The sequence below is a fragment of the Condylura cristata genome, unplaced genomic scaffold (genome assembly GCF_000260355.1).
Source record: "Condylura cristata isolate star-nosed mole 26May11 unplaced genomic scaffold, ConCri1.0 scaffold00028, whole genome shotgun sequence".
NCBI lineage: Eukaryota > Metazoa > Chordata > Mammalia > Eulipotyphla > Talpidae > Condylura > Condylura cristata.
Genome location: NW_004567129.1, coordinates 18,805,175 through 18,830,775, shown reverse-complemented (window position 1 = coordinate 18,830,775; position 25,601 = coordinate 18,805,175).

Sequence of the window (25,601 nt, the reverse complement as noted above, 5' to 3'; positions counted from 1 at the left end):
GAAGTTGGATTCCCTTCTCACCTGGGTCAAAGAGAGACAATGTCGGGCACATCGACAGCTAACTGGGGTAGCCGCCTGCCCCCCCAAATGCCTTTTGACTTCTACCCACTCACCTCAAATGGGCCCAACTCTGTTGCTGTGGGCTCAAATCTGTCCAGGGAGTCCTACGCCTTATGCAAAGGATCTCAAGATGATCCAGCCCTGGCCCTTGAGATGCTAGAGTCCAAGTATGACCTCTCTACTCAAAGAACATGGACAGAAGCAGAGCCACCTCTGGCCTGGCCTCCCTCTGGCACTCCTCGCCACTGGCAAATGCATGCTTCCTGTCACTCAGACTCATTAAGCAAGGGCTTGGATTGGCTGTTTCGCTACCCAGGAGATTCCGAGTTCTGATTTCTTTCAGGACTGCCTATTATTTATTAGAGTATACATTCCCAACAGAGAATGATATTACAAGGCCTCATTTTCTATCTGTCTGGGGGCAGTCTTTGCTCTCCTGCGCACCATAGGAATCCATCAAGGCCCTGTCATGTACCAGGAACTTTGCTAGGAACTTGGACCACAGAACTTAACACAAGTAATGCAACGCAGATCCCAGAATTATATGGAAGTTCGTTGCAAGGTGGAGCCCAGGGAAGGATGGGTGTGGTTCTTCCCCCAGGAAGCCTGACCTGACACCACTCTACTCTCAGAAATGCCTTCCTCCTTCAAGATGTGGCTTAGAATTCACCTTCTTTAGGAAGTCCTCCTGGTGAATAACTTAGTTTTGGAAGAGTCTGGCCATCTGTAAGATGGCACATGTCCATGCTGGGTTCCCTGCCAACTCCCACCTCACATGTTGGGGAACACACGTTCATCTGCAAAGCAACTATATTTGGAGTCTGGGGAGCCCTAAAATATAGGTGTTTCCCAGAGATTCTCTTGATCATGAAGAAGAGGAGGAATCTGAGTGACTCCGCAGCATTTTAAGGCATGTAAAACAGAAACGTCTCAATGTTTAACTCTTTGGGGCCATCCTAATGGATGGCAGTGGAAATTTAAATTTCCCAGCTGACCACACTCCAGGGCAGCCCCCACCTCCACTGTGGATGTTTTCATTTTGTATGTGGGTGTGGGGAGTGGGGTTCTCTACTGGGAAAAGTTCAGAAAAGGCTTGCCATTTGCAATCTATGAAGTCATTAGTATGTTCAACTAATGACTGGATATGAAAATAATTAACAGTCCTTTCTCCCAAGGGGCTTCTTTTCTTCAGAGAGCAACAAGGTGCTTCTTAATATCCCTAATGCTTCATAGTAGTGCTGCATTCAATGATATTTTCCCTGACCCCTTTCTCATGACCTCACAGGCACAAGGCCTCAGAGAGAGAGACCGGGAAGGCACCCATCTCTTCTAGGTCAAGCTTTCAAAGCTCCTCACGGGGTTGAGGTAGATGTGGTTGTTTCCTTAGAAATGTTCTCTCTAGTGAACCAAAGTGGAGAGTCAGAATTCGCATCAGAGTTCCAGCTTCTTACATGGTGAGAATCAAATTAGGAAAAGAGGTGGATCTAAAGAATTTGTCTCCTGTGGCAAGCCCAGCACTGTTCTGCGACTTCACTTGATGAACTCACAATGCACTGTGCCAGTGATCTGCACGTCTAACCCAAATCTACATCCCAAGAGCCAATGTTCACTGAGCCCCGCCATACACCAAGGGCAAAGCTCAACGTCTCTCCCTTATGTCTTCCTTCCTGGGTTTCCCGTATCCATGAAAGTCGTCACCCCTTTGGAAGCCTGCCGGCCATCTTGAAGTTTACCGCCCCCACCCCCCCCCCATCGATGCAAGTCTCACTTATTTCTTCCTACAGATACTATCATCTTCAAATCTGTAACACCTTCCACCTTTGGTCCACCCACCACTGCCATGACATGGTCTAGTTCTTCATCACGTGAATGATTAGCTCCTAAATGCTTTTCCACCATGAGCTTGATCTGCCCCCCTCCCCACCACAAACTTTCCCCACTCCCACAGTAACCTTGCTCCAACATACTTCTCATGAAGTCACTAACTTCTCTACATCATTGCTCACTTCCCTTCAGAATCAGTTCCAATGACTTATATTCCTTCAACTGCCTCCCTCCATAACTGGCATCTGGTCCTATCTGCACCCCTTCCTTAAATAAACTATTTCCTTATCTGTGAAAAGGAAACTATCCTTTTATCATTAATTTACCTTTACTACCTTGACTTAGTGGCCAGTGGCCAATGGCACCAGACATAACTGGGTTGTATCTCTCAATCTGACAATCGGTATCTTTTAACAGGTGAAATGAACTCATTTCTAAAATTGTAATTACCAATACACTGGGGGTTGTTTATGCCAATATTTTCTATCTGTTGCTCTTTCTGCTTGTTTCCCTATTCTTTGTTTCTTCTCTGACGTCTGTTGGGCTGATTGAGATTGCTCTTCTATGCTTTGCCTGACCGAAATATTTAGTGGTTTGGGAGACTGTACTCTAAATCTGATTTTCTAATTGTTACCTTATGATTTTGACAAACATACTAGAATTTGGAATGTTCAGGATAATTTTAGACAGTCAGCACGCATAATCCACACAGTACAAAAAGAATCTCAGCATGCTTTAGATTCTGTCCTCTTTACAGCCCCAACACACCATACCTGGAACCAGCTGAAATATTTTAGTCAACAACTTAATTTTGAAAAAACACACTTAGCATTAAAAATAAAGTTTTTTTTTCTAATTTTTTTTTCATGACTGTTTCTTTCATCCTATCTTCTTCCTCTTGGATTCATTTATTCCTGGCTTACATTTCCCTACATGTGGCAATTTTTTTTAAATGCTGGCATGGTAGAAAATACATTGACTTTTTTTTTTTTTTAACTTTCAAGCTTGAATTAAGCTTTATTGGGCAAAGCAATTCAGATTCCAAATTAATTATTTCCCTGATGTTCAAAAACAGTGTTCCATTATCTGCTCATTGCATTGCTGTTGCTGAGAAGTCTGGTATCAGTCTGATTTACATCCCTTTATAGGTAATCAGTCCACCCACCCCATTCACTATACCTCACTCCAGAAGCCTTTGGAATTTTCTTTCATGACCTAAAATGTTACCAAACATTTTCGTGTCTAGATTAACATTTTCATGTATTTATTCTGCTTCATATCTAAGCAAATCTAATAACTTAATGGATTCCAAAAATCTTCTGTTGTATATCTGATTTAATGCTGGGTTCATTCTGCTATTCCACTTATTTGCTGGTGTTGCTTATTTCAACAATATAGTTGTTAATATCTTGTATCTCTCATTATTCTCTCTGGGATTATTAAGAACTACCAAAGAGCTACCTAAAAGTTGTTCTCATTAAATGGAAAAATCATGCTGAACTGAACTGCTATCTGGATGCAGTATGTTTGAAACAAATGTGCCTAATTTATTAAATATAGTTTTCATTACAAAGCTTGTGAAAGACCTGGACAATTCATGATTCTCAGTCCTCAGATGGAGCAGGGGAAGCAAGGAACTATAGCGCTGAATGAATGTCTAGCTATGTCCTTCTGTGTTGATCTTTCAAAGACCTCTCCCCAGTCACACCAGTGAAGACAAGACCCTCCCACCCTGAGACAAGTGGACATACACATGGACAAAACAAATGTAAGTTTCCCCGTTGCATCTTTAACATGTCTACACTGCACACACACTGCAGCCAGCACTTTCCAGAGGACACGACACATACCACCCAGGCGGCGAACACACACATGTCCTTCTCCGGGTATGCTGTGACCTCGGGGTGTTTACATTCTCACGAAACCCTCCTGTTGCTCTGGGGTTTACACTGGGTACCTAGATTCACCCAGAAGACATGGAGCTCAAGAATGACTCTGAACTCCTTGAAAAAGCAGTGAGCGCCACGTAACGAAGCAATGTGTTAGAAGATGTTATTATTAACTCCCTAGTCATCCTTCAGAGTGTCAGAATCGCCCTCCCAAAGAACAGGGAGGCTAATATTGGTACAAACTCCCTGGATCTTAACATTTCATCTCAGGGTATTAATTGACTTCAGCCTCACACATCAGGTGTCCCATGAAAGACAACAGTCATCATAAGATCTCATCACCACCCTCTCTCCCAGCTCTCTGGAACTCTGGGGGTTCCAAGGGAAAGGTGGAGATGTTTTGTCAGACCATTAGCACCCTATTTCCAGAAGGCCTCTGTAAGGCGGAAGTGGCAATATTTGCCTGTGTCTGCTATCCCTCAGCAATCAAGGACAGGCATTTAGAAAGCCTATTCCCAAACAAAAGAAATCCCATGTTGTTCTAGTTCTGGTCTCATAACCCATTCTGTCTCAAACATTACCCCTTCCTGTCTAACCAGGACGAAGTGACAACAAAACCCAAACGCCACAGTTTTCCAGAAAGGGGAGGATGCTGATACTAATTTAGGAAAATAAACGATGACCAGTTGGCTTTACTCACAGTCACACTCAGGCACACTCTCGCTATGGATACAGCTAAGACAGAGACACAGATACATATTTCCCCCATAATATAATCATTTGAGGTAGACCCCTGTCACCCCATTACTGAGGTATAGAGATGAAAGCCTAACCCCCCTGCATTCATACCTAACTCTCATTTAAATAGTAACAATGACATCCTGTCATTGTTTACCATTTGAGGGCTCTGTTGTATTCATCTCAGTATCCCTCTGCCTAGCAGAGTCTGAGACATGGCACAATCACAGGTCCATGGAACTTGACCCCTGTCCAAAGGTCTGCCTTTCTCTGCTATAACTTGGATTGTTGCCCATACAACAATACAGTCTTGTTTTACTGACAGCTCTTCATTCAATCAAGGAAATGTCATCGACCACCTGTGCCAAATCCTGTGCATGGCACAATGACATAGGAAGGAATAAAAAAGACCCTGGGGGGGGGGCGGGTGCACATGGTGAACAATACCTAAGGATACAGTAATACTTAGTTACGGGCTACAGAAGAATGAAAATGGTACCTGTGAAGGAGATGAACTCAGAAGTGGGAGAAGGGATGGGAGGGTGTTACCTACATCTATATTAGAAGTTGCAGGAAATCCTCGATCTGAGAGTTCATCATGACTTTGTCATCTCTATATCCTCAAATCTTATAGTCAAGATTTTATTGCCTTTGGAACATAAACACAAACATCACTGCGTTCTGAAAAATCAGAATCTGGGTTTCCAGATTTAGCAAATTCAAATATAGGATATTCCCAGTTAAATTTCAATTGTAAAGGGTGAGTTTTTAAAAATATATGTCCACATATTATACAGGGCACACTTAGACTAAAATATTGTTCTTTGCTTATCTGAAATTCTAAGTTAACTAGAAAGTCCATATTTTACTTATCCAACTTAATCTGAAGAGAAAAATAAAATGAAATATAGATATTTAGAGGTTGGAGAACTAGTTTGATCAGGAATGAACTACAGATCTATGCTAATTACTATGAAGAGTTAACTTTAAAGAAGGAAGTGTTCTCGGCCCTCCCTGGTGGCGCAGCAGGTTAAAGCACAGCACTGAGAAGCTAAAGCCACTTCCGCATGAGTTCGATTCCCGCCTGCCCTGGAGGAGACCACATGGCGAGGCAGACCTCTCCTGACCCGCCCGCTGCTCCCCTCAGCAGTGTACTTTGTAGATCTGCCTGTTCTGCTCCCCACTCTGTCTCTGGTGAAGCCTCTCGCTGCCCCAGCACCTCTGGCCTGCACCCCAGTTCTGTATGCATAAATAAATAAATCTTTAAAAAAAAAAGTGTTCTCCACACAACCTCCATCATGATTAATACAATGCCTGAAGATGCCAGAACACCAAGACTAGACATCAACTACAGCTGTTGAATTCTTTTTGTTATTGCTTGTAGTGGACTCAGTAACCCATTGTGCTAATTCTAATCAACCTTCTTACTTTCCAGGTGTTGTATTGGGGTTTTTCACATAAGTGATCTCTCTCAAGTCTCTCTCCAACAGGAGAAAAGTATGGTTGCCCTGAGATTGCAGAGAGAAACTGAGGCTGCATGATACAGTATTTTTCCCAAGGAAAGAAAATACACATTCCAATCTAATTCAGCCTGATCTCAAGCCCAAAGGCTTCATCATCACAAAAAAGTGTAAACATGGAGTGTCTGGGCTTTAATTTAAAACCTTAACATCCGGGAAGGAAAATGAATTCCAAATAGCTAATTCTAATTAAGCAGCGCTAAATATACCCAGTGCATATCTGCAGTAGGACTCTTCGTTGTGTGTGGTTACTCATGACAGGTCACCCACCTATCTTCTTTGCAGACATAAATAACTTGAAGCATTTGGAAGGTGTGGAAAGCTGCAGAGAGAACAAAGGAACTCTGGCATAAAAATGCCACACATGCGGGAATAAACAGGAGCAAAAAAAAAAAAAAAAAAAAAGGTCACCTATGACTTGCAGGTCTGAGATCCCACTCTTCTGCCCCAAGACAACAAGGAGGGGGGCAGATAGGAGGAATGAAAGATGGCAAGAGTCCAAAACCATGACCCAACAGTGTAGACACACCCTGGGTGGGGAGGATGAGAGTTCTCTGAGCTACCCCTTAAGCTCCTTCCCTCCAGAACACCACCATCCAGTCACCAGCTAGTCATCAAGGGGCCCCTTGAAATCCCAGCCTCTGAGAACCCAGAAAGGGAGAAGGTACTGAGCAGGGTTGGGGGCAGAGTTGCAAGAGCCTGGAAGTTGCTTTTCTGGGTAAGCGTGGGTATTAAAAATAACAAAACCTGCATCCCCAGTGAATAATTTGCAAAGCTCCCTGTAGTGAAAGTATGATATTCATAATTATGCTCATTTTGCAGCTGAAGTCCCAGAAGAGCTGAGAGGTTAGTTATGCTACTCTCCCCAAATTTCCCAGCACATCCACAGGAGAGCTGGAACAGAAGGCAGGTGGATCCCATGCCATTCAAGGACATTCTTGCTCATCTGACTGTATTTTCCACCCGCTGTCTCATCACGAGCGATGGCGTTCCTCTCCCGACACACCAAAGTCCCTATTCTGTGGTTTACCTATTATTCCAGATATTAACTCCTCCAGCACTGCCATCTGAGGCTTGATCACACTTAACATAGGAACACAGGCTGCCTTATGTGCTATATTCATTCACACGCGCACCTTCACATATTTATGCATGCAGAGACCAATTTCTAGCCCCTACATCCCTCCATTTCTGCCCATTTCTCTATTTCTTGTTTAAAAGAAAAAAAAAAGCATGGATCGTTAACTGGATAAATAGAGGAGGCACAGCTATCGAAAGTTTAATTATAGAATCTGTGGAGTAGGATTGAGGTGCCCACTGGACACTTCTTTCAAGCTTTTTGAATACTTGAAATGTTTCCAAGTAAAATATTCAGAGGAAGCAAGAATGGGCTCTGTGTCCTCAGAGCTCCTTTCTTCCTATTATTTCCTGAAATCTCTGCAATAAGACTTTCATGTCCACTTGCCACTGATTCTTGTCAAAGTCGCCAATGACCCTCATACCTCCATGCTCTGACCTGATCCACTGGCGGCAGCTGACACAGTCAGATGCCAACGTGCCTTTCTTTCCCCACTCTGCTTTTGGGATATTTCTCTCTCTTGGCTTTCCCCCGGCTGGTCTCTTAACCAGCTGTTCTCATCTCACGGCCCCAGACATAAGTTAACAGTGAACTGCAGCGCTTACTCCTTTGACTTCCTTTCCGTCCATCCTCCCAAGCTCAGCTCTCCAGTCTCATGGCTTTTATAGATTCTTTGCAGGTGACTTTCAAATAAGTTTTCTTTAGCTCAGATCTCACCCCTGATATCTAGACTCCCACAAACAGCTACCTCTTCCATCTATACTTGGAGGCCAGGCGACATCCCCATCTTAAGATGTCTCCAGGCAAACTCCTGATTTAATACCAGAATCTCCAGCCTCAACCCAGATCTGCTCATCTCCCCTGTGGGCAAGCCTGGAGAGATGAAGGGTGCAGCCATGCAGAAGACAGCCAAGCACCCCTGTTAATCAGCCAACTCCAAGATACGTGTGTACAGCTACGTTCATTTAGCCAGTCACCCACCAACAGACCAGCTAATGACCGCTACATGTGTGGGCTCAAAATTATGAGAGTGAGGAAAGGTTTTTAAGTCTCTAATATTTGGGCTGGTTCTTGATGAGAAGTTCTAGAAAATGCAAGTTATTCTAGAAATAGTCATGAATTTCAGCAGAAAGTCTTCTTGAAGAAAGAGAACCACCTCATTATTTAAACACATGAATTTGGAATCAGTCTCATCACCTAGGCTGAGCACCTTAATATGGCAACTTTAGCTGCCCCAGTTTGCTCACTGAGAAAAATCTTCAGAGTAGGACAACTTTTTCCCACTGTTTGTGGACACACAGATAGAAATTTTCACATGCGCTTGTTGGGCTGACAGAAGCTGAGTGGACACACTCCTTCCTCACAGAGCTGCAGACAAGGGCTAGAGTCCAGCCACACATGTGTGGTCTGTTTTTATTTTAGTGTTGTGTGATGTTCCCTGGATTAAAAATCTGATTACTGTGATTTATGTAGCAAACACACCTCGATTTTGTATTGATTAACTTTTGAGATGGAATCAATGCTGAATTATTTAAAACATAATTTTTGACTCTGGGTCAGATGCAAATATGTTTTAAAAATTTATGTTTCTTAAACTCTTCCATAAATTTTGTTAAGAAGCCAGAGATCTACCAATCTGGATTCCATTTATTCCAAGGATTTAGCAGCTAGATTGGTCTCAACTGACTGAGGGCACTTAAATTTGATGTCACAAATGCTGTAGTGAACCAGTGGCCTGATGAAATTATTAGAGTCAAAGGTTCAGAAGGGTCAAGGGAAATCTCAAGGCAACTCCCCCCTTCTTTACCCCTCTCTCATTTACTTGGCTCCTTTTTTCAGCACCATGGTCATAGGCAGGGCCCCAAGGACCCTGCCTGAACCCCTCCCCCTACGCCTCATCTACATCACTCTCACCCATGTCCCCACCTCATATTGTTACAGGGTAACAGAGTGGACTGGGCTGCCTGTCTGTGGGGCCTCACCTGCAAGCTCACAATTTGATTATACTGCAGGTACACACAAAAGGGTCCATAACGGTTTATTTACAAAAGGGGAAAGGAAAAGGAAACAACCCAGGGAGAAAGAGCAGGATACAGAGTAACTGGAATACCTTACGGCTAGGCTGACTGAATGCACAGAGTCACCAGTTAAGAGGTCAGGAGAGCTGCTTCCCCAGCAAGAGAGTGTGAGATGCAATCATGCCCTATTTATCCCTCAAATGTCCCAGAATTCCTGCTAGTTCCGCCCTGGGGTCCTCACAGTTCTCTCCCTGGTCCTGCTGGGAATTGTAGTTTCCAATCACTGGAGTAGAGGGTAGGGTCCAGAAAGCTGGCTTAGGGGTGGAGTCCATAAGACTCTGCAGAGTTCCTTTAGGACATCCTTCCCCTTAACAATATCATGACCTCCAGTTAGTCCTAACGTGTGACAATGCCACTGAGAACTCCCTCACCCTCTGCCCTCCTAGACTGGCATTCCTGCAGGTCAGAGTCTGATTCTGTCCAAAACGCCTTGTCTCTAGCCTGAGGTTCGGCAGGAGGCTGTTGACTGAAGTCAAGGGTTTCACGTCTCATTACCAAGTACAGATGTCCCCCAGAAGCTTGAGCAATAAATGAACACTATGCGAAAGTCACTACCACCCCACCCCACCATATCATCATCATCACATCATCACTCGTTTCATTTTTCCTGGATTTCATTTCTTTCCTCAATCTCTATTATTTAGTATGCCGTGGGAGGCTGGGCTGAAATCTAGGCCTCCTGGCTCTGAGTCAGTTCATCTTCCTTCTCAAAATCATTCCCATTAGCTCAATGGAGACCCGGAGTGGTCACCACAGCAGAGAGAAGCCTGGAGTAGCACATCAAAGCATGGCTCTAACTAATGAGTGGAAGGAAGTTAACACTCAGAAAACACGGCCTCTGTCCTGTCACTGCTTCACCTTTCTTTGTTAATAGCCTAATTTTTAAAGAAGTTTCAAGTTCACAGCCAAATGAAGAGAAATGTACAGAAATTTCCCACACAGGCCCAGCACCCCCCACCCCCGCCCACTGTAGCAGCTGTTGTAGCTGATGAAAGCCATGGACACATGATCATCACCAAGTCCATAGCTGGCATCAGGGGTCACTCCTGGTGCACATTCTAAGGGTTTGGAGAAATGCAGAATGATATATATCCCTTTTTATAGAATCACACAGAGTAGTTTCACCGCCTTAAACTCCTCTGCCCTGCCAAATTCATCTCTCCCCTCTCCTGACCCTTGGCAAACACTAATGTTTTTACTCCATAGTTTTTCTTCTTACAGAATGTCATGAAATCGAAATCATGTAGGATGTGGCCTTTTCAGATTGACTTCTTTCCCTTAATAGCTTGCACTTAAGTTTCTTCCATGCCTCTCTCAGCTTTATAGGTTATTTCTTCATAGCAGTGAATATTATTCCACTGTCTGGATTTACTAGTTACCTGTTTACCTACTAAAGGACATCGAGTCACTTCTAAGTCTTGACAATTGCAAAGCAAGCTACTATAGACATGGATGTGCAGGTATTTGTGTTACTTTGCAGCTCCTTTGTGTAAATATCCAGGCGAACAATCACTAGACCGTGTGGTAAGAGTCTGGTTTGGTTTGGTAAGAAACTGGCCCTCCCTGATGGCGCAGCAGGTTAAAGCACACTTTAAGAAGCTTAAGCCACTTCCGCATGAGTTCGATCCTTGCCTGCTCCAGAGGAGATCCACATGGCGCAGCAGACCTCTCCTGACCCGCCCGCTGCTCCCCTCAGCAGTGTACTTTGTTCATCTGCCTGTTCTGCTCCCCACTCTGTCTCTGGTGAATCCTCTCACCCTCCACATCTCTGGCCTGTACCCCAGTTCTGTATGAAAAAATAAATTAAAAAAAAAAAAAGAAAGAAACAGCCCAACTGGCTTGCAAAGTGACTCCACCATTTGTGTGTTCACCTCACTCTAATTCTCGCAGCACTTAGGAAGGACTGTCATCATTGTACAGAGGAGGAGACGGCACTACAGAGAGTTTTCCAGGCAAAGTCATGAACGCATAGCTGACCACTCATTACCCAGCTTGCTATCTGGATGGGGTAGATGTTGATAACTAGCTTCAATCAGTTGCTCAGAGCCCCACCTCCCAGGGATACAGAAAATTGGTGACATCTGTAAACATGACCAGCTTCATTGGAGGCTGGGGAGAGAATGCTGTTCAACAGGACAATGACGGTTCTTGAGGACCAAAGAGCCACTCGAGACGGAAGTGGGACTGAAGCAGACATTCTGACAGCATGAATCTGGCATTACCCAACGCAGGTACCCAGGGAGGTTGGCTATGCTGAATGTGATTCTCTCCCTGGCCATACATCCTCAGAGTCTGACGGATTTTGGAGGAAGAGACATTGCAAATGGACACTCACATTTTCAAGGTGTCCCAGCCTTGTTTCTCTTTTCCTAACTCTGGAAAACCCACACAGCAAGGAAGCTACGAGACGACGACTCCCCCTGACACTGACCAAAACTGACCCATGTCCAATGTTTCATGGACGCTCAGCCAGAGGCTAGACCCATCTGCGTTCAATATCACTGACTCAAATATCTATGGCTAATTCCTACAAGCCTCCGGAAGCACCAGCTTGGAGATAAAGTGGGGGAAGGGGGGTGGGAGGGAGCTGGACAGCAGCCAGCAACATTGCCCACCAGTCCCCATCAAGCACACGTATCCAGCTCCAGCCGACACAGGAATGGGTGGAGTTGGATATGTAAAGCACAGCAGCACCTGGCCTGCCTTAGTCCTGTCTGATGTTGGCGTGGCCTTCAGTGGCCAGCACTGCACTGGACAAAGCTGCAGCAGAAAGCAAGTGTCCCTCGTGTGCCCGAATGGCAGCTGTGCTGGGCGGCGCACGCCTTCAGGGAGCCTTCACCTCACTTCCCTCCCACCTCACTGTACTCACCTGTAGGACGGGATTAAAGACCCTCCTCGCCCTCTGAGTGTAGCCGCCCCTGGCTCTTTCCACCCGACAATGGACTGTGGAGTCTCCTAGGTTTCATTCATTTTTCCATCAGCAACGAACACGGCCTGGGTGCTATCAAGCTGCTCATAAAAGATGAAAAATGCTCCTGGGCACCCCCAGGGCACAGTCCCAGGGAGGAGAGTCATGCAAAGACCTGTGGGGAGGGCAGTGTGTTCTTATAAATTTAGCCCGAGGGGATGACTGCAAGGGTGTGGGGTGCGGGACAGAGGGCAGCAGCCCCAGGGAAGGGGGGTGCGGCCGGGTGCAGAGGTGACCTGGCCTCTTGGCTCATTCTGGGAAGATAATCGGGGCTCCATCTGGACAAGAGAAGATTCTAGATGGCGAATGGGTGGAGGTGGAGAGCCTGCTTCCATAGCAGTGGGGACAAAAGAGCAGATGAAATCCATCACGTTTTGTGAGCAAGAGAAGATGATCATTTCTCAGGCATCAACTCTTAAAACGCCTTTCCTGGCAACCGTAAGTCGCTTAGATGACAGCGAAGCCACTCAAAAGAATAGGGTGTCACCACGCACCTCGCGGTTGTGAGCGCTCCGGGAGCAGTGAGAAAGCGCCGCCTGCCCCAACCCCAACGTGCCTGTTCCTAGCATGGGACCCCATGGCCTCTGTCCCCCGCCCCGTGTCCCAAGCCAGGATTCACAGCTGCACCCCCCCCCCCCCCCGCCAAGGCGTTGAGCAAAGGAGTGGCGGTTTTCAGGTTGAAAATCAGCGTCTCTCCCTTTGCGTGGGAGGTTGACATATTGTTTTTTGAGGGTGACATCCCATCACAAAGATGCGGCGGAAGGGTGAAATTCAAGCACACTCTTGAACATTCTAAGTGGCCGCACCACAAGGGAGCTCTCATTAGGTGTCATGGCTCTTCTACCTTGAAAAGCAAGAGAAGGGCGCACACCAGGGGGAAATAGAACAACACGCGTTGGGTAAATAAACTCACTTTCAAAGAAATCAGAACGGACGGGTGGTGTTTCCATAGGGCGCGGCCCCCCACATATCCACGACTCGGGGGCCAATCCCCGTGTGAGGGGGAGCTGGCTGGGAACCTCCTTCCCAAAGCAGCTACCGCATGGGGCAGGGAAGCACTCTCTGGTTTCAGAAAGTGCCGTCTAGTGAACACTGTCACCATTGTGGACATATCTGGCGAAGACACTGGTCTGGTCTGAGTGAGCGAACAGTGTTCCCTGTGTAACAGGGGGGTCCCCAGGAATGGGAGGTTCCAGTTCCCTGCCCCACCCAAGGGAGGGTGGAGCTGAGCAGGGAAGGCGAGAGGTTGGAGAGGAGACTGGAGGAGAAGGAGACCGGGAGGAGGCAGGTGGAGCAGAGAGACACGTGAAGAAGCAGCACTTGCTTCTTGGTCCTGGACTGGGCGAAACAGATGTGGGAGAGAGGCCCATGGGGAGCTTAATTATGGCAGCGTTTACCTCGATTTCAATTTTGCTCCTTTCCTCCCAGACTTGCCTGGCCCTTTCTGCCCCTTCCCTGTGGGCTCCCCCCCCAGAAGGTGCCGTAGACTGTGGCGGGCTTTGGGGCCTCAGTGGCCCTGCTCTGGGCCAACCCTGGTGGGTTGGGCCTTTACCCACAGGGGATGGGTAACTTCAGATGCTTGGTTAGGAAACTTTATTCTTTGTCCCTTCTCACGGCACAGTAACTTTATCAAACTCCCTTTCCGTTAGAGGTCTTACCCTCAAGAGTTGGTTTGTCTTCATGTGGTGAGTGGCAAGACCTCTTTACAATGGGAAATTTGGGGGTTTTGGGGTGCCTGTCATCCTGCCCTGTAACACTTCCAAAAGCTTCCCCACTCTGAGTGGCTTTATCATCTGCTCTTTGGGGAAAGGCAACAGACACTGCAGAAGCTCACACCCACTGTTCCTCAGCCAGAGAGGGTCCAGGTCCCCCTGAAAACCAGAAGGAGCGCCTTTCCTTGGAACCCCAGAGAGTAACACTATCTGGAGTTCAGCAGGCCCTGGGGGAGGGTAGTTTCTGAACCAAGACCCTCTGGGTGAGTTCAAATCATGCCCTTTCAGCAGGCTGAGAATCGCTTCCTCTCTCAAACCTCTTGACACTCAACTGTTGGTCAACTTTCCTTCAGCAACTCGACACTGGTATTTCTTCTCTTGCTCTGAAAGGGGCTACTTGGTAACCTTTAAAACCCTTCTTAAGAGGAAAAATGTACCCCATTTATATTCTTGCTGCAGTATTCTTGGCCTCTCTCGCCCCCTAGGCTTTGTTGACAAACGTTTTTTGAGGTGGGAGAGGGAGAGAAACAGTAATCAGCTACTCACAGGGCTGTGGGAGGCAAGCCTGGGGGCTTTAGACAGCCAGGAGGGCGGCCATGTTTTCAATGTCAAGGCCAACGGAGAGTCAAGTCCCTGTGTGGCATGTATGTGAACATGTGAGAGAGGGAGACGGGTGGGGGAGGGGTAAAGCAGCAAGAGAGAGTGGAGAGAGCCGTGGAGGGGCGGGCCGAGGGTCATGCCAGAAACAGGGAAACATCATCATTAAACTCTTTCAAATAAACTTGGCTTTTGAGGAGAACCACAGTTTCCAAACCGCCTTCCTGAATCTCCATTTTTCTCAGTTCAGATTCCTGCCACAGCTGCCATTTCTACAACTATTCCTTTGCAGGGAAGAAGCAGGCGAGAACAAAGAGGCACCCCCTAACCCAGGACCTTCCAAACTGCAGCCTCTGGGCCAGGATTCTGCTCCAGGAGGGCGCCGCTGGCTCCCAAGGAAGGTGCTGAGTCTGCCCAACTCCCCACCCCGCCGCCCCAAGAGCAGGACTGGGAAAAGGGAAAAATCCACAATGTTGCTTGTACAAGGAGGACCAGGGTCTGCTCCCCACGCATGGGGGGACATCAGGACGCAGCAGCCCCTTGCTCGGGGGCAGCAGTTCCCCGCTGACCCTTTGGGGGTCACTCGGTTTGCTTCCCACTGACCTGGTTTTGCCATCTGCCTCCCACTAAGGGCATTTGTCTGGGACCCCTTTCTGCCTATGTTCTCTTTAGACAATTAACAGAAGAGACTTACTGAACCCTACGGGGCAAAGAATTGAAAATTAACCCAGTGCATGGAAAGGCCGTGAAAATGGCTGTGGTTTGGGGGGCCATCTACTTTCAGACCTGCAGGCTGAACTACTGTGTAAGTCAAGCTGGTCTCAACGTGCCCGCAGCCCCCTCCACCACACAGAGCTAACCTTGTAAGTCTTGTTCTCTCACAAGTGGAACCGAACATGGCTCTTGCCTGCCCCTGCATGGCGCCCGGCAGCTGGTGGGCCTTGCTTGCATGAGGCAGACCCGGGACCTGTCTGGGAGGCCAGGAAAGTGGGCAGGAGAGCCACAGTCCTGAAGCCCAGATATGGGCTGCCTGTCCCCTGCGGGCGCCCATTGCAGCCCACATGGTGAGGCTTGGGGGCTTCTGGAGGAACCACGGGAGGACACACAGCCAAGCATGTGCAGAAGCGACTGGCCGTAAGTCGATTCCAAGCCAGCCAGGCTGAGAATCCGTTGACACAAAACCAGAATTACCTGGGAAAACCTTTTAGTTAATGACCCATTTTTGTTTCATCAAGCTGCCAACCCTGTCACTTCCTCCTTGCTTGGATGTTTTTCTTTTATTTTTTAAGGATTTATTTATGTATGCATACAGAACTGGGGTACAGGCCGGCAGTGTGGGGCTGGGGGTTGGTGAGAGGGTTCACCAGAGACAGAGTGGGGAGCAGAACAGGCAGGTAGACTGAAACACTGCTGAGGGGAGCAGCGGGTGTGACAGGAGAGGTCTGCCGCGCCCTGCGGGTCAGCTCCCTGGCCGTGGGGCTGAGATGGCTGTGGCCAGCTTCATAGTGCTGAGACTTAACTACTTGCACCCTAGCGCGGGCCCCTTCCTTGATTTGTTTTCTTTCTTCCTCTTTCCCATGAAACCAGATGTGAGCTTTGCCTCCTGTGTCCTTACCAGGAGCCCCTCAGAAAAAGCTTCCTTTTCCCAAAAGGCTACTACTGGCCCCTCTGAGTGTTGGGCAGCAAGGCCTTGCACACAAATTACCTCCTTGAAGCTGTGATTCTCCCTCTGAGAACACAAAAGGGCGGCCAACCCCCTTCCAGCCTGAAGCTCAGAACACCTGGGTGGCATGGTAGGGACGTGCCACAAGGGAACTCAGCGTGAAAAAGCTGGGAAGTTTGGACACACGCTGCTGCGTGGATGAGTGCTGAGGGCGTGAGGTTAAATAAGCCATTCCGAAGCAGACAACGGCTGCATTATTCTGCTTACACAAAGTGCAGGGTCAACTTCACAGACACAGAAAAGAAGAAAGACTTGTCAGGCACTGGAAGGAGGAGAGATGGGAAGCTGTTGAGTGGGTGCATAATTTGAGCTTTACAGGATGAAAAGAGTCTCTCTTACCAGAAATGGTAAAGATGGTTACACAGTGCAAATGCACTTAACGACTTTCCGCTTGAATATGGTTAAGACGGCAGACTCTGGCTGCCCCTGCCCCTGCCGGACTAGGGGCTGAGTCTCAGCGCTGTCACCTCAATGGCCTGAGTTCAATCCCCGGCCAGGGAGCTGACCCACATGGCGCAGTAGACTTCTCCTGACCCGCCTGCTGCTCCCCTCAGCAGTGTATTTCAGTAGATCTCCCTGTTCTGCTCCCCACTCTGTCTCTGGTGAAGCCTCTCACCCCTGCACGGCTGACCACTTCAGCCCTTGTATGCAAAAAAAAAAAAAAAAAAAGGTAATACATTCTATACTATGTATAACAACTTATACTTTAAAAAGGGATTAAAAACTAAAAACCCGGGTCCATTACAGCCGCAGTTCTGTCCTCTGCTGCCGCCTGTTTTCTCCACCTTCATGTCTTGCAAACCTTTAGATCCCGCCAATTGGCCTAATAAGCTGCAAGGCATTTTCTTGACCTTGTTGGAGACAGAGGAGAGTCTCTATTAAACTGACTCTTTGCCAACGAACTTTAAAGTTCAAGCAGACCAAACTTCGTCATCCCAACGGCGTGAGTTCCATTTAAATGAATAATTAAGGCTGCCTATCAGGGCGAGCAAAACCCAAGTGGGGCACACAGCCTGGCAGGCCCTGGGGCACCACACCGAGCGGCTGGGAGCACGAGATCTTAACGCCCTCCTGCTCACTGGTGTCTCAGGCCTTGTATTATTTTGCCTGACTGTTTTCAAAATCTTAGAATGCTAAGAGACGTCTCCTCATCTCTTCATCAAGGAGGACAGACAGTTACAACAACCTGTGTGTACGAGAAGACATGCAGTTGACGTTCAGTAAGCCCCTCCGGCGGGCTGGGGTGTGGGCAGACCACACGTACGGTCACGAGCTCTACTTGAACTCTACGTCCCTTCTGAGTCAGAAGGGTGTCGTGGGCCCTCCCTGGTGGCGCAATGGGTTAAAGCGCAGCACTATGAAGCTATTGCAGCCACTGCAGCTCAAGTTCAACCCCCGGCCAGGGAGCTGACCCACATGGCACCGCAGACCTCTCCTGACCCGCCCGCTGCTCCCCTCAGCAGTGTACTTCATCCATCTGCCTGTTCTGCTCCCTGCTCTGTCTCTGGTGAAGCCTCTCAGCCCCACATCCCTGGCCTGGACCCCAATTCCTGTATGCATAAGTAAATACATCTTTAAAAGTAAAATGGAAAAGCAGAGCAGACTGAAAGCCGCTTCTTCCATGGAGCCCTCCATCAGGACCTAGTCTCACGTGCTGAGCCCCTTCCCCTGCGGGGGGTCCCATGCAGGAGGGCGTGTTACTCATAGTGCACAGGAAGGGGACACTATGCCCAGCACAACTCAGCAACGGGCTGTCCTCTGCGTGGAGCCTGCTGCCAGAGAGCGGAGCTGGGCCCCATCACCACAGGCAGCGGAAAGACGCCTCCCTCTTTGATCCTGCCTCTGTCGATCCCTTTCCTTTTGAACCCACATCCTCTTATTTCTTGTGCATCTTGCTCCCTTGGGAGGGAGGCAATGGTCACCCTACAACCTGCTGGGGTATCCAGAGCCACTGATGCCCCACGGCAGGAGAGGAAGCAGCGCTCAGCCAGGCAGCGGCCAGGCCGACTCGTCCCCTCCCTCTCTCCTTCCCTGTCCCAAGGGGATGCTGTGGCACTGGCAGCAGTGACAGCACTGAAGTCCTTGCAGTGCCTGCCCAGGAAGCGGGAGGAGGGGCCGGCCTGTCCAGGCTGGGCTGCCCCCTCCCAGAGCTGGGCCCTGCAGCCCACGGAGGGCTGATTCCCTCCCTGCAGGGGCTCTGACCCCCGCCCCCCTGAGCCTCTGCTGCCAGCCGCCCACCTGGAGATAAAGGCCCCCTTCCCCCCTTCACTGCCCTCGGTGACAGTTCTGCCAGACGCCCCAGCGGGCCCTGGAGTCGCCTAGACCCTAGTACCAGCACCCGCCAGCCCCCAGCAGCCCCTCCTGCTGTGCCCTGCCCTGCGCCCACCAGGACAGCATGAGGAGCCCTCCCGACACTGAGACACTGAGAGCTCCCCTGGGCTGCCCCCCACGGCCATCACACACCGACCAGGCGTTCTGACACCGAGCTGGCCTCAGGCCAGCCCCCACCGGCACACCATCGACGGGCTCTGTGGTCACTGCTTAGGTCCCGATCGAGAAGGCACCTTTGGTGGCCACTACCCAGAGCCCGCAGCTCCTACTCCCGCCTCTGCATCCAGAGTATCCAGGGGACCTCCCTCAGAGGTTGCCCAGCTGGAAGCAGGCTAGATTTGAATTCAGACAGACCTCGTCGATGTTTGAATCAAGACGCCTCCACGTAGCGTCCCTGGGACTTAGAGCAACAACATTAGCGCCCTGGAGCTCTGCCTTGTTTGGCTCCAAACCTCCCAGCAGGCCCTGTGAGCCGGGCCGTGGCGCAGGGACACACCTGGCATCCGGGGCTGGCTCAGGGTGGACGGAGGCCTCCTGCCGGGTCTCTCTGTCATACAAGGGCTTTGATCCGGCCCCCAGGGCTTCCTTGGGAAAGCTGTGGGTCCTTCCGCGGATGGGAACGCCAGGGGACGGCAGCTCCCGCGTGTCCTCCCCCGCGGGCCCCAGATGTGTTTGATGTCATCCACAGCTGTCCTTGCTGGTCCCCTGAGCCCCAGCATTAGGCTGGCCTCCGAGAGACTGCCATGTTCCTCCAAATTAAATGGGAACCTGCAGAGAGAATGGCTTTTATTACGCTGGGGGCCGAGGACCTCCCTCTGTTCTCCTCCTGCAATGGTTATTTACAACTGTGTGCTGCTTCCCCCAGCCCACCCCCACTTCCCCTGTCCCCCCCACCCCCATGAGGCCTGTCAGCACTAACAGCCTCCTGTTAAGGGAGGCCAGGAAGCAGCCAGAGCCTGTGCCAGCCCTGCCCAAGTGCCCGCGAGGGCCTAGGCAGCCGAGTCAGGAGGCGTCCAGGGGGCTGGGGGTCAGGGTAACTCTTGAGGCCCAGCTCACCAGCCTGGGTCTCTGGACATTACTTTACACCCCTGAGCCTCTACTTCCTCCGCTGTCAAAGGGGCACCATCACATCACAAGGTGGACAAGGAGACACCGTGAGTGGCTCGCTGCTGGCACCCCTGAAGCGCCAAGCACGAGAACTAGCCGGACACCTGAGTGAGCAGTACCTGAGTTCTGGAGTGTTCCACACTGGATTGGAAGGGGATTCAGTGGAGCAGGCAGGTGCCTACTCGATGCTACTGGTGGGCACAGCTTTTTGTATTTAACCCTCAAGACAGCCAAAGGAGCTGGCTGCATTTTCCCCATTCTGAGGGAGAACCCCAAAAGCCTCAGAAAGGTTAAGTGACAGATTGGAACCTGCCTCTATAGCAGGAGATATTCAGCCCCATGTGCTGAATGCCAGGATGCCCGGTGGTGGCTGGGAGGAGGGTGGAGGTGGGCAAGGAAATCACAGGTGGGCCGGAAGCCAGAGGCGGAGCTAGTTTGCTGAGTGGAAGGGAACATCCCTCCAGGACACCCCTGCAGTTCCACGGGCAAGCACACAGCATGCTTCCTGCCATGAGCACCCCGTCTTCCACTCCCTGAGGGGCCTTCTCTGGTCTTGGAGGCAAGCTAGGTGCAGCTAGGTTGGCCACCACCACCTGAAGGCGCCCGCGCCCTCAGGCCCGGACTTCGGCAGAGTCAGACCCGGCTTCAGTCTTCCTGCAGGTGGTTCCCTGTGTCTGCACACGCCAGCTGCCTTTCGCCTGACCCATCCCTACTGTGCTCCAGGTCCTCCCTGGGGACTCCGATGGAGGCTAGGGTGCAGGTGACACCCTTTGTCCTGGGATCCACAGCATCCCGGGGCCCGTCTGTCCTGGCACGGGGCGGCTGGCACTGCCCTGCATCAGCATGCTGCTGAAGGGCGTGGAGGTGTCGGTCTCCGTGTTTTTGTGCCAGCTCGGAGCCCCCACACAGAAGTGCTTTCACTTCATTACTGATGGAGCGTGACACAGTGAAGGTGCAGGGGGGCTCTGAGGACCCTGTGCAGTGAGGCTCACCCAGAGGCCCCCAGGTGGGTAGGGGTGAGGTGCACTGTGGGCCGGGCAGTCCTTACAGAACAGTGACACCAGGTATTTCACCGACAGGCCTCAAGTCCACGTGGCCACAGGTCCAGCCACCGCCCTGCATTTTTGGTGCCCAGTAAAAGCACACAGAAAAGGGGGCCCTCCCTGGTGGTGCAGCGGGTTAAAGCACAGCACTAAGAAGCTAAAGCCACTTCAGCATGAGTTCGATCCCTGCCTGCCCCGGAGGTGACCACATGGCACCACAGACCTCTCTTGACCGCCTGCTGCTCCCCGCAACAGTGTACTTCGTCGATCTGCCTGTTCTGCTCCCCACTCTGCCCACTCTGTCTCTGGTGAAGCCTCTCACCGCCCCTGAGCCTCTGGCCTGTACCCCAGTTCTGTATACACAAATAAATAAATCTTCAAAAAAAAAAAAAAAAAGCACACACAGAAGACCCAAAAGTTGGCATGACAGAAGCTGACAGCACTGGGCAGATCAGCGAGTGATGAGGCAGGGACGTGCCTGAGTGGCAGACAGGAAAGTGGAAGACAGGGCTGGGAAGCCCCACCTGGGGCAGCCTACAGAGGCAGGTGAGCAAGTAAGACCTCATGACCTGGGGGCTGGCCAGAGAGCTTGACGAGGCAGGACAGAGACAGAGCTGTGGGGCTGCGGCATTTCCGCCCAGAACGAAGGGGTGCTGGACACTAGACACCCCTCTCCCAAGAAACTGACATGCTGAGCATGGAGAGAGAGAGCAGGACCAGAACCCCAGGCTTCAGCCCGGGCCCCACCTCATCAGGGGGTGTCTCAGGAGGGCAACGCCTTACACAGAAACCTCTGTTTACAGCCACGAGATTTGTACCCCAACACCGTCTGGGTAGCAACCCTCAACTACCCGCTGCTGAAACGCGACACATAGAGACCGTATTTGGGGCAGGGGTGGCTTAGGGGAGCATGTCCAGGCTGGGGCTGTCTTCATCAAACCACCCACTGCCTCCCAAAGCCCTCCCTTCTCACCCAGGTGCGATTAGAAAGACGACTGGGCTTTGAGCTAAAAATACAAATGCTTTATGTTCCTCCACGGGGAAGAAATAAGACAAGGGGATCTATGAAAGTAACAAGGAATTTCATCCTTCGGCGGACTTCAGAATGGATATTTTAGACTCAGCCATCCATAAACATTGGGTAATATCATACTCCGTCATAGAGAACGAATTCCATGGAATGAGCCACACATCTGCATGAGGCCTGGGAGGGGCCTTCAGAGCATTTAAACACGCGAGTGATGGTGGGCTTCCTCGGTGCCCAGAAAGCAGTTTGCAAAGCTGAGGGCCAGTCAACCAAAGAGCACGGATCCTAGGGTGTAAGACAGACACCCTGAGCTCAGGCAGCAGAGTGTGTGAGGGGATCGGGGTGCATTCCTGTTGTGGCAGCCCCCACTCTGGACCCTCATGAGAGCAGGGCTCCCAAGGCCCTGAATGACTCTGTCTGCCTGATGTCTGCCCTGGCATCATTTCCTACCACGTCTCCCTCATTCTCACCTTTGCTTCCAGGATGAAGGAAACAGAGCTGCCTGTCCTCCGCCCGCCCCTGCCCCCAAGTCCCAGGCATGGCAGCTGCCATCCGCAGCCACCTGGCACAAGGCAGCTCAGCTCGGAGCCACCTCGGGCCGAGACCCTGTCTCCGCCCTGTGTCCTCCCCTGCTGGACAGCCGAGCTCCGCCAGCCCACCAGAGCCTCTTCCTTGGCCCCCTGGGAAGAGCCTCATGCCTGACTAGCTGTGGGGTTCCCCCAGGGACTCCCCGGCTTTGTTCAACTGAGTCACGAAGTGGGCACTCTTTCTCATCCTGAGGGTCAGCCATCACCAGCGACCAATCTACAAAACTGTCCCTCCCACCTCTGGCAGGACATGGCCACAGCTGTCATCCGGACAGGCACATGTCAGCGGACATGTGGGCCCAGGCACCTTTCAAGTCCCCGTATCTACACAGCTCCTGACCCACCCGAACCTCCTCTCTCTGCAAGTAGGAACAGGAAACATCAAATAAAAGGGCTTCCTTCTTTTCACAAGCTAGTCATCTGAGCTAGTTTTCTGAACAAGAGGAAGGGGCTGTTCAGCCAGAGAAGCCCCCAGGCCCAGCCAGCACCCTGCCAGGTCACGGGCAGAGTCTGCCCCAGGAAGACAGAGCTGCTGGGAAACCAGCTGGCTGCATTGTCGCTTTGGGGAAGGAGGCGCAGAGGATTTCAGAGAGGCAGGCATGGGAGAGCCATCGCAGCGTCTCCGCCCAGCACCAGGGGTATGTTCTATCCTTATCTGTCACCCTGAGATACCCTGATAGACAGCCAAGTGTAACTACCCCATTTCACAGAACAGAAAAGCACATGGCAGTGCGTGTTGAAGTCTGTCTGGCCAGGTCACGTGGACATTAAGGGCAAGCGGGCTTTTGGGGAGGTCCGAGGCCAGCACCTCCCGGCGGCCTGTGGGTTTCTTCAGCGACATGTGGAGTCTGCCTGGCTCCCGGGAAGCACGCACAGCTTGCACACATTTAGATCAACTTGTCAGCAGCGGGCTGCCTCACAACAGATCTTTTTTTTCCCTCCTCCCTTGACTCACGAGCCTGACAGAGTGGCATATTGGATTTCCAAAGGTGTCTTTCATTAGAAAAATATATGCTTTTGATCACCCTCCATCTTCCCAGAGTTGCAAAGGCTGAAGATCAAGTTGCCAACCGGAATTCCATTCATCACGGAGATAAACATCAGCCATGGACTCCCCCACTGCCACCTTCAAAGCGCCCAGGGCAGCTGGATGTCAGCTGCTGGGAGAGCCAGGCCAGCAGCCCTGGGGGTAGGAGGGCCCAGGTTGGGACCCAAACGTGGAGCTGTTTCTAGCCATGGGCCAGTGTGACCCTGGGCAATTCACTTCTTTCCATCACATCCAGGCCTAGGTCTCTGCTAACTATCAAATGATGCGAGAATTGTGCCGCTAAACTGATAGATTATGTAACGGGCATAATCTCCTTGCCTGCTCCGAGATGATGTGTGACCCTGGGGCATTTTCCTAAGAACAGCCCAGCCTGGTGAGTGGTCAGGTCAATGTCTGGCCAGCTGAGGTGGGACCTGCACGTGCCGAAGCTGGTCTTATGCTCCTCGTCTCTGTCACTGAGCCAAAGCCCTCGGCCTTTGTGCTGGACCCAAACAGTGCTGTTTGTGATACAGCAGACAGCACGGGTGAGGGGTGAGGGGCTCCGGAGCAAGGGGGTAGTGAGCTGAGTAGCAACTGACCTCCCCAGGCGTCTCCAGCTCCAGCTCTTCTGATTCACTAACAGCCCCTGTGAATAATAGATCTGGTCTCTGACACTGTGCATGATAAAGTGACCGGCACCAAGTCCTATTAAGATAAATCACATTTAAGTTGAGGAAATTATATGTTTGGATCCTGTAATTCAATGTCACGGTGATGCCTGAGAGGAAGGAGAGGGAACTCAATTAGAGGTTAATTAGCCCCAGTGGCTCACCAGGCCTGAGTCGCCTTCCTGCCTCAGCTGAAGGGGAGTTGAGAGAACGGCCCCGTCCGGCCCCTTAAGTTGCCCACCTGTGAAATGGGGATAGTCCCTTGTGAAGGAGAGGGAAGGAAGGGCCCTGAATGAGAGAGAAGGAAATGAGTGCGCTGAGTAGAGACACCCGAGAACCTCCCAGTCAGACCCTCTGTCTGGACCCCGTCTGCTCTGCTGGGGTTCTGGAGAGGCCCGAGGGTCGAATCTGCAGAGCGTTTGGGTCTCTCACAGCTCTCGTCAGGTCTCCAGAAGGCAAGCAACGCTCAGACATCACCACCCACCACTCCTCTCAGTCCTTGCCCTCAACATTAATGACTACAGTCTCCCCTTTCTAGCCAACACCCCCTTTCCCTTCCAGGGATGAGGTTGCTCCTTGCTGGGCACCACCCTGCTGAGATGGTGGCAACAGCCCTCACCCTCCTCCCTCATGCTTCAGTGTCCTGCTGTCATGCCCACTCCAGGGTCTCCTCTGGTCTCAGAGGAGCCACCTCCATTAGCCTGGTCCCCTGAAATGGCTTGACAGGACTCGGCGCTGTCATTTCACTGAACCCTTCTGGTGCCTATAACTGCAAGCACGCTCCTTCCAGAAGCCCTGCCCGCAGGCACACCCTTGGGGCTCTGCTTTGCTTGCCCTGCCTTTTGCCCTTTGCCCTGCCCTGCTTCAATCTCAGTATCCAACAACTTTTATTAATATCTTGCTTTGTCAAAGCCTCTGCTTTGTAGACATGCAGTATTTTTTTCGTCATTCTGACTTGCTTTACGATACGTAATTCCCTTGAACGCCGCCCATTATGCTGTAATGGTAATTTCACAGCCTCATGGCTGAAAGCTGCAGGTAGACCACATCTCCTGGACATGCCTCTACTGGGGACACTTAGGATTTTCCATGTCCTTGCTGCTGCATAAACACTGCTGCAATAGACATGGCACAGCAGATTTTTTTTAAGATTTATGTATTTATGCTTACAGAACTGGGGGCACAGGCCAGAGGTTCAGGGACAGTGAGAGGATTCACCAGAGACAGAGTGGGGAGCAGAACAGGCAGTTCGTCGAAGTACACTACAGTAGATCATTTTTTAAGTGGAAGGTTTCATCTTTGCTAAATGGCCAATGAGAGGTCGCCGGGTCATGTGCTATTTCTACCACTAGTTTTCTAAGGTGAATTTCAAGCACATTTTGCATGTCTCCAAGGCTCCACCCTCTTCGTTTCTCCACTCCTGCTGTGTCTCACCTTCCCTAGTCAGCCCCTCCAAGCGCCTGCCTTGACTCCTTGGAGATTCAGACCCAACTCTGCAGCTACTTCCAGAGCCGCCTGAGAGTCAACAGCCAAAACCAACTTGTTAATTTCATACCCATCCTACATAACTACAAACTCAGTGGCTATAAGAGGACATTTTCTCCTAAACATCTCATCTTCCATC